We start from the raw sequence: 13186 nt of genomic DNA, 5'->3' as shown, positions 1-13186 counted from the left end.
GATATCTGCTGTAAATGGTGGTGGGTCCACTGTTATCTATATACCGGTGTCCCCTTTCACTGTTCTCTAGTTTGATGAGAAGAGAGGCATTACCGGTAAATGCTCTGTACAGAACAGGAAGTCTTACTTTAAGCCTAGCTCAAAAACTGCAAGATGCTATGATTATTTTAAAATGTATATAGTACTATGCTAAATTAGAAAGGAAAAACTAATTCTTGAAAAAAAATATGGTTAATCATTTGATTCCTACAGTATGTTATTTTTGACGAAAAAGCCTGATGACAATTTATGCATTTTTAGCCCCCCTTCATTTATGCTCATCGTCTGGTGGCATTTCCCTTTCGTGCTCTAGAAAAAGCAGCATAGGGAAACTGATGGTAGAACTGACCCCATTCATTTGAGTGGGACAGCTAACATTCATCTAGTATGTGAAGATAGATACCTCATTGGTGGAACACTCCAAATGGGCACCAGAAACGGGAACGCATCTGACATGCCCGAATAATGAAGGTAACAACTGGCTGTTTCTAGTGGAGGTGACGCAATACACAGTAATACGGAGCAAGCAGCATGGCTTCATACATTGTATAGTCGCCGTTCTGGGTTACTGTAGCTCAGCTCCCATTTACTTTTACAGTATTACCACACAGACATCCACGATTGTTAACAGACATTTCTGAGATTTTCCAAAAAGGTTTCAGGTCTCTATAGTGCCTTTTTATTATGCAAGCCAGTGGGGATGCTCACATATGCAGAAAATCATTTTTACTGGATTTCCCCTTTAAAAATCTGCAGACATGGAGACATTTGTCACTCCTGCTCTACGTCGTTAAACATAAAAAAAAGTCAATATAAAATGGCCCATTAGTCACTTGTCAGGCACCATGTCTGCCTCAAGATGTCGTGAGGTCATAGAATGCCAATACTTACGACAACTGGAAAGGCAGAAAATCAGTGCGGACGTGTCAGGCCATTACATTATTCTCACATGTGGTATTAGCGCTGTTTACACCATCTATGATTTGCACCTCTTAAGGTGATCCCTGCTGTATAATGCTGCTTCAGGGTACATTGTGATAAAATAGCAGGAACTGGTAAAAGCGCACACAAAGCAATAATATTTACTAGCATGTGTATCTATATATACATATAAAAGGCCAACTAAAGAGGGCCTGTAAATAGTATATACATAAGAAGCCCGAACCTCCCAGAAACTCCTCGTCGGCAGTGACTGAAGAAACGTCTTTATTTGCTTAGATCACAGAAACTTTTAGCCTATGAGTTGGTGGATAAGGAGACTATTTAGTTGGTGCAGATGCACTTGCTATTTTCTTGTGGCTGTGTTCACACTAGCCATTTTTATTGTGCTTTTAACATGCAGTCTTTGGTTTTCAGCGATAAACAAACAAAAAAAATGCACAGTGTGAACACGGGTCAAGGCTGTATTCATATATAAAAAATGCAGTTTGGCGTCCGGAGCTCAGTGCCCACATGCCTCTTGACAAAGCCACTTAGGTGGTGAAACGTTGAGGGGGGTATTGTTCCTTTTTAATCGCTGTGTGCTGTAACTATCTGTAGTTCAAGGACATTGAGATAGCAATGTCCTCTACATGATAGAGATACGAGGAGCTCTTAGAGCCCATGATCCAAGATTCACAAACAGTTACTAGCACACAGTAATTTTAATAAGTGTGTGTCTATTTTTCCAATAAGTTTACTTTAATATTTTTTTGGACCATTTAATTAAAGTCCTGTATATAGAAAAATGCTATTAACGGTTGGGAACTAAAAGGGTTTTTTGACCACCTGGATGGTGGTTATTAGTTGTTAGTGTACATTGATCCACCCTCCAACCATTTGGTCTTCCATTGTAAGGCTGTATTCATGACCCAAGCTGCCCTAAGCACTTGGACTGAATACCCCACATGAATTGTGGTGAATTTTTATGCACATTTGTCAAAAATATTCAGCAAAAAACGCTTGCAAAATTTTTTTGAGATTTAGTTGCAGATTCACCACGGAGCTTACCTCTAAAAAAGTAGTGAAATCAATCACAAATCCACAACATAATGAATACCTACAAATCTGCAGGCAAAGACTACAATGTGGATTCAACCAAAAAGGGGAAATTGATTTTTGTTCTCTTTATCGGCGACAACAGTTACATCAAAAATATTTCTTTTTTTCTTTTTTTCTCTTTTACTCACAAATGCTACCCCCCCCCCACTTAAAGGGGTCCATTTCCCCTAGAGATCTTATCCCCTATCCTCACTCTGTGCAGCTGAGAAACGGGGGTGCTGCAGGATATATCACGGGGGATCCTTTGGATAGGGGATAAGATGTCTAGGGGCGGAGTACCCCTGTAATGTCTAATGTTTATATGCCATACCCATGTCAACGCTCTATAGAGCTAAAGTCACAGACAGTTCAAGTGACCACACAAAGGAGATGTATAACAACCCATTCATTAAGTGCAGCTCTGGGCTGACAAACATGTCAGGACAATGTAGTGGTATCAACCAACAGGGGAATGGGTGGGATGGGGAACTATACACAAGAAACCATGTAATTACTAAATGGGAACAATGGAGCTGGATCAAAAGAAGTGTGCAACTGCTGGAGATTTTGAGAATGAACAACAGGCAGTGACGGCTTTCCTGAAGTATTAAACAATTACTGAGGAACGACTTTCTCAGACTGGTTGAGTGAGTAAAGCGAGAGACATTTACATTGGAATTCAGCCAGCACTTTATCATTAAACTGACATTGCCAGCAGGGGTCCAGTAGCTAGAAATTCTGCAGGTTTAATTGAATTTACCTTTTACTTAGAACTTTAAAAAAAAGCACTCGTGTAGATATTTGGAATACATAGTGACCACTTTGTTTTGTTCTGATTGTATCCAATGCAGTCTAATACAGCACACCAACTGCACCATATACCTCATTTAAAGAAGACCTCTCACCTCCGCTGACCTGCATGGTTTAGTAAATAGTTGTATTCCCCCATGAAATAACTATTTAATCATCTTAATCCTTTCAGTACTTAACAGCTGCTGTATACTACAGAGGAAGTTCTTTTCTTTTTGAATTTCCATTCTGCTCACCACAAGTGCTCTCTGCTGACACCTCTGTCCATGTCAAACTGTCCAGAGCAGGAACAAATCCCCATTAGCAAACCTATCCCGCTATAATTGTAAGTTATGGCCCTGTTAAAAGGAGCAGTACAAGAAGTGGGAATCTTAATTCTAATAGACTGCATGTACATACAAGTTTTAAACTTAAAATGTGTTAGGAAGGTCTGACCAATAGATGGAAGTATAAAGGTTTGTAGAAACACTGGGGAAGATTCTCAAAAACTACTGTAATTTCTGTTTCAGCAAAATTATTCACACTTTTTTTTCTCCTTCCATTTTCAAAGGACTCTTGTACTGCTTTGAAAATATGACAATATGTGAAAATTCATTTTCGCTGCACTTTTTTTTCACAATTCTTTTTGTTGAAGCCATATTGGATTTTTTTTGTGCCAAAATTGCCAATTTTTGTGCCAAATTTTATATCCAAGAAAACTCTGGCGGATCCATACTAGTGCCAGACAAGCGATAATTGTAATAATTGTATAAATAAAACATTTCTGAGCTTAAATGTGAGTGCAGGTGCAGTGACCAAGAAAAAAAAAAAAAAAAATTATATATATATATAAAAATTTTCAATATTAATTTTTTTTAAAATAATTGCTTAAATAACACCTTCCCCCCCCCCCCCAAAAAAAAAAAAAAAATAAAAACACTATAAAACTACAACCATTTCTGTTATTTCTACATTATCAAAAAGCTGGTGTGAAATTTTTGATGTAAACTGGACTCTCACCCCTTTGAAAATATCATGTAACGCAGACAATATACGTGGACACGCCCACTTTTACAAAACTAACGTGAACAGTGTAAGCTGCAGCACAAAGCTCTTTGAAAATGTGGTCGATACTTTTCACGCCAAAATTTTGGCGCAAAATTGATTTATTTTGGTGCAAAATTCTTTGAGAATCTCCCCCACTGCCTTATAATATGACTACTCTGTATAATATGGCTCTATAATATAATGTTTACACACTTCTATGAAGCCCTACTGCATAATACAGAGGCATACATAGATTCACGTCATGTTCCATCAGACACCATATTACAGTGCTACTATTCCTCCAAAGTACAGTTACATACAAAGTCCACAGTACACAGAAGTGTGTTTTGTGGCACCGGAGGTGAGTGCCTCAGTAACTTGTAATGGACCCATTGGTTTGCACAGTTCTGTGTCCTCCGTCTTAGGTTGTTTAGCCTGAAAATGGATTTAGGCAGAAAATAAATCACTAATTGAATAAATAGGCAAACAAAGAATAAAATTCAGTCTCTTGTGTTTTAAGCACAATTGCACAGGGAGTGTCTCAGGAAATGAATGGACAAGCATACACTAGTCATACAGAAAGCTCTGTACTGTAAAGAAGACTCCTCCATCAGAAAGGATTAAAACCAGGGACATGATGAGACCAGTGCACCAATCCTCCGGGCCCCGGCTTTCAATGACTGAGTATTGATTTATTTTTTTAAGAGGAACCAACAATGGACCCCAAAATAGATACACAGAAAAATTAGATAAAAGCAACCATGTGTCCTTTTCCACCAAAATGGAAATAAGCAATCACCCCAGTATCCCCCTCATCCCGTCATCTACTAATCTTATATCATGATGCTTGGATAGGTTTATATTTTATACCAGTGCTATATGCTACAGTAGTGATCACAATCTGCACCTCTCTACCTTTGGAAATACTTCAATGTCCAGCGTGTCCTGATATTTTTTACCTTCCATATATATATATATATATATATATATATATATATATATATATATATATATCTCTCTCTCTCTCTCTCTCTCTCTCTCTATATATATATATAGTGTTACACTGGAAATAAGCACAGGTCTTACTACATGGAAATATTGCAGACACCATTAATCTCTTTTTTTATATAGCAATTTCCATGTAGCCTTCCCATGACTGTTCAGTTCTCCTCCGGTTTTGAGCTGCACGTTGTCCAGGGAAGTGTAAATAGTTATAAAACTTGTTTTAATGTGATGACAAACTGTTATTTTGCAGATATACAGATGAGGCAGTGGAAAGAGTAAATAAAGAGCTAATAATAATCCAGAGAGGCCGCCATGGTCAGGTCTGTTTAGATGGAGCCACACTTTGTGGGCAGTTCTCATTAAAAACTACAGACAAAGTGTGTGGCTCCAGCTAGCCCCATGATAATCACAAGCCAACCCACATATCTTTAATCGGGCAGTGTTGGCCTAGGACTGCTGCCAATATAAAGACTTTCGTCATCTACTCACACATTTGGAGCACTAGATTCCTCTCCATATAGATCACAGGCTGGCATACAGATATTCTCATAAAGTAATACTATAAGCACACCTTAAAAATAAATAAATAATTATTTTGCATTAATAGAACAAGTCTTACCACCAAACATAGCCCTTGCCAAACTTTACCTAAAGACTTAAGGTATTCCAAAACTGCACAACAGATATAACAGTGGGATTGCTCCATCGTGTAATATATTATAATTGATTTTACATCATTGTGTATATAGAACAAGGAGCTGACATCTGTCCTTTCAACAATTCCTAACATGTATCAGCGATGGCTCAGTAACAGCTTAAACCGTACCTGTAATGTTAAACTCCCACCCAATCCTCTATTGGACATATAGAGAGACAAATCAATGTTGGGCAGCACAGATGAAGTATCAGCACAGTGTCCAGCATGCTGTAGGCACAAGTACGATTAATTAAAGGGGTTATAGCCAGAAACTTCTTTCAAAAACCGCTCCCTGTCTCTCCAGGTTGGGTGTGGTTCTGCAGCTCAGTTCCATTGAAGTGAATGGAGACAAGTTGTAATACCACACCCAACCTGGAGACAGACAGGGAGCAGTCTTTGAAAGAAATTAGGTCTGTTTTTCGATTCCTGGATAACACCTAGTAATAGACATGCCCACAAAACCCATTGGCGATCACATGATTACCCTAGGCCAGTGGTTCTTAACCTGGGTTCATTCGAACCCCAGGGGTTCGGTGAGTCAGTCCTGAGGGTTCGGTGGGGGGAGATCGCTACAGGACAGGCAAACCAAGCAATTGCTTGGGGCCCCGAGCAGAACCAGTGTTTGCCCCTCCTGTAGCGACGGGCAATTACCCCCATCACTATTCATTCCCTGCGGCCCCGCGTTAAGTTTAAAAACATAGGGCCGCCGGGACATAGCGCACGTCGGGACGTCACTGACGTCCCGTGTGTGCGCCCATGGAAATGAAGGCGCCGAGGACTGGAGGATAGAGAAGGAGGAAGACGCTCGCTGGCCAGCTTGGTAAGTGACCAGCCACACGTCATCTTCGGTGCTCCGACCACTGGTCCCAAGACCTACTGCTATAGCCGGAGGGGTGATCGGAACACTGAAGTGGACAATACACATGCATACAGCCTCCAGCCATACACTGTATCTGGCTGGAGACTGTATGTCTGTGGAGGAACACTGCCTGCCTAATGAGGGGGGGGAACACTGCCTGCCTAATGTGGGGGGAACACTGCCTGCCTAATGTGGGGGGAGGGCAACACTGCCTGCCTAATGTGGGGGGGGGGAGGAACACTGCCTGCCTAATGTGGGGGGGGGAGGAACACTGCCTGCCTAATGTGGGGGGGGGGGGACACTGCCTGCCTAATGTGGGGGGAACACTGCCTGCCTAATGTGGGGGGAACACTGCCTGCCTAATGTGGGGGGGAACACTGCCTGCCTAATGTGGGGGGGAACACTGCCTGCCTAATGTGGGGGGGAACACTGCCTGCCTAATGTGGGGGGGAACACTGCCTGCCTAATGTGGGGGGGAACACTGCCTGCCTAATGTGGGGGGGAACACTGCCTGCCTAATGTGGGGGGAACAATGCCTGCCTAATGTGGGGGGAACACTGCCTGCCTAATGTGGGGGAACACTGCCTGCCTAATGTGGGGGAACGCTGCCTGCCTAATGTGGGGGAACATTGCCTGCCTAATGTGGGGGAACACAGCCATTGTTGCGAAAATTACATGAGAGTGGCACTTGCCAAGGTAAAGCCACGCATTTCTGAACTGGTCTCTAAAAGACAACAGCAGAAGTCACACTGATTTGCAGTAAATATTCATAATGTTTTTGTTTTTGTGTGAAAATCATGTTTTCATGGTTTTGTTCTTTGTTCTTAATGGTTTTGTTCATTTTGTGCACCTATGTATAAATATATATCTCCTATGTTCTGAATTTGAAAAAATAATTTTATTTTTCCAATTAAGAGGGGTTCGGTGAATGCGCATATGAAACTGGTGGGGTTCAGTACCTCCAACAAGGTTAAGAACCACTGCCCTAGGCTGACTATCTTATGTTTATGGGCAGCTTCCGGTCTCTTCCACAACATCAGATGGGTGACAAGGATCTGTAGCATTGTTTTTAAGCCACCATCAGGTGTGTTTGGCAACAGCTCTTTTTCAATGCTCAGCAAAGCCAAGTGTTCACGTGTAACGGAAGGAAAAGTTATTGGCAGGCAATGCTTCAAACAACTAAGATAATGTTCATACCAGGAGGTGCCCACTAGAGTCTCACTCTGGTAGGCTTAGACTCAGATACAATAATACATGCATCAATGGTTCAGCAGGACACAACCTCATGTGGAGCTGATTTGAAGTTTAGTGACTCAAAATTTAGGGATATGGGACTTCACTCTTGGGATCAGTTGGGGGTCCCATTGGTTGGAACACGCCAATCAGCTAATTATCCCCTATTCTGTGGATAGGTACACCCCTTTTACCCCATTATGCACCCCAGAATACACATTCTGCTATCCCAAAAAATGAATACTACATTTTAAATGAGTTCTTTACATTAAATGAGGTCTGCCTCATCTTGAGCCTAATGGTAACCGACCTCTCCCTATACACTTTGTCTAACATACTAAGGCTAGGTTTCCACACAGGTTTTTTTCTGGCATTTTTTGGAAAACTGCCACTGCAGATTTTGAGCCAAAGTCAGAAGTGGATCCAGTGGGAAAGAGAAGTGTAAGTCCTTCCTTTATATTCTCCATTAATTTTGAATCCACTTCTGGCTTTGGCTAAAAAACTGCAGTGTCAATTTTCCAAAAAAAACGCCAGTAAAAAACTGTGTGGAAACCTAGCCTTAGCGTATGATAGAATAGGTCAGCCCTTGAGCAATATTGATAGAAATCGAATAGTTCTGATGGAATATATCCTCCCAATATTCTATTACCAAATCCCCTACCTCCTTTATCAATTTAGATATCCGCTTTACGTTATCTGAATCTTGATCTACCAAATGTAACTTAGGATAAAATAATAATTTCTGCATGTCTTCTTCTTTTCCCTTTCTCTAACTATTCTGCTTGAGCACTGTCATGTTTTTATTAAAGAATGAAGCTAAATTGATGCTTGAGCTTGTACTTGTCTTGTTCTCAGCAATTTGGAGTTCAATTCTTGACAATTATGTCATTACAATGAGTTGTATTGCCACTTTATTCTGCTAGCTGAAAAAATTGCTGGACCGATTAAAATAATTAACTTGAAAAAAAAATCTTAAAAGGGGTATTCCGGGTTTTACTTTTAACTATCCTGTCCATTATTAAGAATTATGCTAGTTTCACATTTTCTTACAATACGGCTCTGCCATGGATCGTCTACTTTTTCATCTTTATATGGTCCCCCCAGGTTTAGTGTTTCCGTTCAGGTCTTGATGACGTTCGTCTCAAGCCTATTTCACAATCCTTTGCGGCTCGAGGCGGCAGCTGGTGTCAGGGGGCTTGGCTATTTCTTGTATTTTCTCACAAGCCAGCCCTCTGATGACATTTTGCGGTCCATTTTTGGACTGCAAGTGTCATCAAGGGGCCTGCTTGTGAGGAAATACAAGAAATAGCCAAGCCCCCTGACACCAGCTGCCACCTCGAGCCGCAAAGGATTGTGAAATTGACGAATGTCATCAAGACCGGAACGGAAACGCTAAACCTGGGGGACCATATAAAGATGAAAAAGTGAATATAATAAGTGAATGTAGAAATAGCATGATTCTTCATAATGGACAGGATAGTTAAATTAGTTAAGCCCAGAATACCCCTTTAATTCCTAAATGGATAAAGAAATTATACTAGAAAAAAAAAACACACACATGCTAATATTAGCAAATGTGAGCACATCCACTGTATATATTATTAGCCACCTGCTATGCAAACATCAAAATCCCCCTCTGCTTCATTCTCTTTACCTAGAGTCTTCTGCCTATCTTGTGGTCTAGAGAAGGAAAACAGTAGTGTAATTGGTGATGTAGAGATGTGATCGGTACAGAAGATTCCTCTTATACTGTGTTACAGGTCATATGAATGGCAGCCGGCAATGACCCAGAAGCGTCAGAATAATCAAGATTGAAAAGATGGAGTTTTAATTAAAAGATTAGATGTGTTCCCCACAGCTCCAAATGGTATCTGTGATTAATCCAATTACCCAAAACAAAACAATTCATCGGGCCAGTGGGTGCCTGTTCAGACCCTTTATTTAGTTTAGCCATACTTTTATGTCTGAATTACCGCAATAATGGAACACAGAACTGGGAAAAGACAACATACCACACGAATATCAATAGGAGGTTGACTTTACAAATTAAACAATGCTTTGTCTTCTTGAATATTGGAGCTTACATGTGGCTGACAACCAAATGGGGCATTGTACAGTCTTTCTTCTTCAAAGTTCCTTTGTTTTGTTTATTAGGTGTGTGTATTGACATAGCTGTCCAAGGGTAAATTAAGGCTAGGAGGCTGCCTCTGTCTGTAAGCAAATGCTTACATTATTTATCGCCTAGTTCCAAGTTTCCCAGTGTTTCTAAGGGTGTCCATACACATTAAACTAAAGTTGGCCTAACCGATGAGCTTCTGTGGGATAAGCCCGATATGAAATCAGTGTTTTGTAACTGTTTGACAGATGTTGAGGAAAAAAAGTATCAGGTATATTGAATTTCAATACACTTCATGCTCCTGTTCTCAAGACGATAAGCTGCAGTATCTGGGAGTGGCTTAAAGGTAACCAACCCTTATTCGGCCATAAGTTATCTATCTTCATTCCCCCATACAAAACGTTTGGCTTAGCTGAGTGTTCATGTGTTCTGAATAGAGAGAAAGATGGGGTAAGCTACTGTCAGACGACTCTTGTGGCAGCTTATCTAATGAGAACAAAACTGAGAACATGCCTGATCCTTCTTTCCCCCACATCTGTCGGCTCCATATTCTGGCCCTAAATGGAGTATCAGCACAAACGTACTATGCTCGCTGCTAGCTTTAATCATTTAGTTAAATTTACTTACACAGTATCAAATCCACAGCTAAATTCATTCCAAATTATAGGGTGAACTATTAGGCTATATTTTGGCAAGTAAATGGCCAAAAAAAAGGTCTGATAATTAATTTTACAACCGTAACAATTATGTGCTTCCACCATTAAAGGACAAATTTATGGGATGCAAAACATCAATTTTTGGGACAAAAAAAAACAAAACAGTGTGTGAAAATTACCTCATGTTTTTTTTCCGGTGATTTATCAATCTGTACTTTATAATACTTACTCTGCCCCCATATTGTGACTACCAGCTGAGCTTGGGTTGTATCTTTAAATAGCAGCCAATCTGAGGCGGCATGGCTACCTAGGAAGGCAAATGGAAGTAACCCAGACCAATAAAGAGACAGGCTTTAGGCTACTACAGACACTGTAGATAAATTGTAGTCACAGACCACAACTCTACCCAACAGAGAAAATCTAGAAACAGCCACCAGGGACCTTGTGTTATTTTTTTCATTTGCAATTTATTCTGATAAAAATCAGCATCAAAGGCAGCTTCCTGTCAGCGCAAGATTGTAGAACTCATATGTCATATTATTACAGGATGTTGCTTAAGAATGAAAAGAAACAAAAGAAAAATACAACTTTATTTCAATTCAGTTTTGTAAATTTGAAATAGTAATGTGTATACTTAAATTATGTAGATAGTCCTTGAGTATAAAAAGAAGCCTGTGCAGATATTATTTGACCTAATATTAAGAAGACATGAATGAGGCAATATAAATTCAGGCTCTTTACAAAAAAACAGGAAACCATTATGTAAGGGATTCCATAATTTACTAAAGTATAATATAAACAAAAAACAAAAAAGTGAACCCGCCTACACTACATATGCAAGCGACAGAGTGGAGTCACCAACTCATTGACACTTCTACACAGCGCACAGAAAAAAAGCAGCCTCAGATCTAAGATAATGATCATTCTATTAAATGCTACTTTCAAACCCCCCGTGATTTTTTTATAGCCCCCCCCCCTCCACAGAGGCCAGGAGCACAGCTTGCTGTAGTTCTTGTTTCCTCCTATAGTTAGGACCTGACAATTACTGATCCTCTGTCGATGTCTGATGAATGCAGCATTTCAGGAAGGCACCACAGCAAGTACACACCCCGGTGTAGAGTTATATCTGCCTAGTAACGTCTATTGTAAGCAGTAGGAAAAGTAATGGATGAGACTGTGTACAGCAACTTCTGTTACCCCGTGACGACCAGTTGGCTTCTACACTCTATAATGGCAAACGTGCCTAGTTACTGCAATATTATGGGAGCTGGGGATCTATCACTGTATCAACAGACTGCTTCTATAATAAACCTTCATTTATAAAGAACCAACACATCAGGCAGTATTTTAAATTGAACTATAAAGGGGGAAAATACAGTAGATCCATGATTCATAGACCCTAAAAGAATAAATACTAATTCTGCACCACTATGCCCATACTTTATCATAAAAAAGGACTATACGCAGACTTATATCCCCTCATCCTACCGTGGTAAATACCAGCTCTAAACTGTTTCTGAGGACAGTATAAGTCAATACATCAAGTGATTCAGAGGTTAATTATTCTCTGTTACTTACCCTTTTCTTCCTAATCCTGCCCAGACCGACAGAACAACTTCTTCCAGCCTTAACTTTTCTCTACAGAACTGCCAGACATGTATGTTAAGCACTGCACTTTTTTAACACCCTCCTTACCATTCTCCATCTATAGTAGCCCAAACTGTATGTATGCAGTAAAGTGGGAACATAAGTGGGTTTGGGAGAAACAGGTAGATGAGTCGCTCCAGTAAGTGCATAGGTGCCACCAGTATGTATTTTTGACTCATAAATAGACTCCCAGTAGGTTGATTTCCCCAGTATATATGCCAGCCCAGTAAGCAGTTTCATTAGTATACAGACCCGCGCAGTAACTTCCCAAGTATATAGGCTGCCAGTGGGTAGTTTCCATTCATATACAGGCCCTCAGTCAGTAGGTTCCCTCTGTAGACAAGCCCCAGTTGGTAGTTTCTACAATATATAGGCCAACAGCAAGTAGTTCTTCTTTTCATAGGCCACCATTAGGTAGTTTCCCTTTGTAGATATGTCATGACCCCCCGTAGATAGGCTCATTGTAGGCCTGCAGCCACTAGAGGTATTTAAGTACCACCACCTTTGGGACGCCGAAGAGACACTCCAGAGCTCTAGTGGGCATAATGCCATCTCCATCCTACATGAGTGCCACTTTTAACTGTCTTTAGGACGCGTTTACAGGTAAAAGCAGTGTTCATGCAAACATTCCATCATACAACAGTATGAGCGCCCGGAAGACAAAGGCTTAAGGGGAAGCCTTAAGCAGAGCTACACCCCGCTTTGCATACATCCCTATATATATATTATAAAACCAAAATATGTACAATGTAACTAAGGTAGTAGTGCGTCTCCTTTTTCTATGTCCATGCCTTTTGCTTTTAACTTGTTTTTGAGCATATAACCCCTATTCAACTTTCAAGGCTCTTTAAAGGTTAAACATTGTTTTAAAGGGATGCTACTTCCAATAGGTGGCAATAAAGAGCCCAATTTTTCTTCTTTTCTTTTGGAATAGAACAACTTTGTATACATTGAAACTACATCCCTGTACAATTGTTACCATATGTTATTATGCCACTGTCCGGCTTAGTTAAAATGGCACTGTTCCATAGGCTAAAACACTGGGACCCAGTTGCTTGTGGAAGACTTAAACATTGCCA

At 40.4% G+C, this 13186-nt stretch overlaps 1 protein-coding gene across 12 annotated transcripts in view; it reads right to left on the bottom strand.

Moving 5' to 3' along the window:
- MAST4 (microtubule associated serine/threonine kinase family member 4) overlaps nucleotides 1–13186 on the bottom strand; it is a 632006-nt gene that overhangs the window by 140213 nt on the left and 478607 nt on the right. The window lies entirely within an intron of this gene.

The sequence above is a fragment of the Hyla sarda genome, chromosome 1 (genome assembly GCF_029499605.1).
Source record: "Hyla sarda isolate aHylSar1 chromosome 1, aHylSar1.hap1, whole genome shotgun sequence".
In the NCBI taxonomy this organism is placed as follows: domain Eukaryota; kingdom Metazoa; phylum Chordata; class Amphibia; order Anura; family Hylidae; genus Hyla; species Hyla sarda.
The sequence above is the reverse complement of the archived record's forward strand: the minus strand, read 5'-3'. Positions and strand labels throughout refer to the sequence as shown.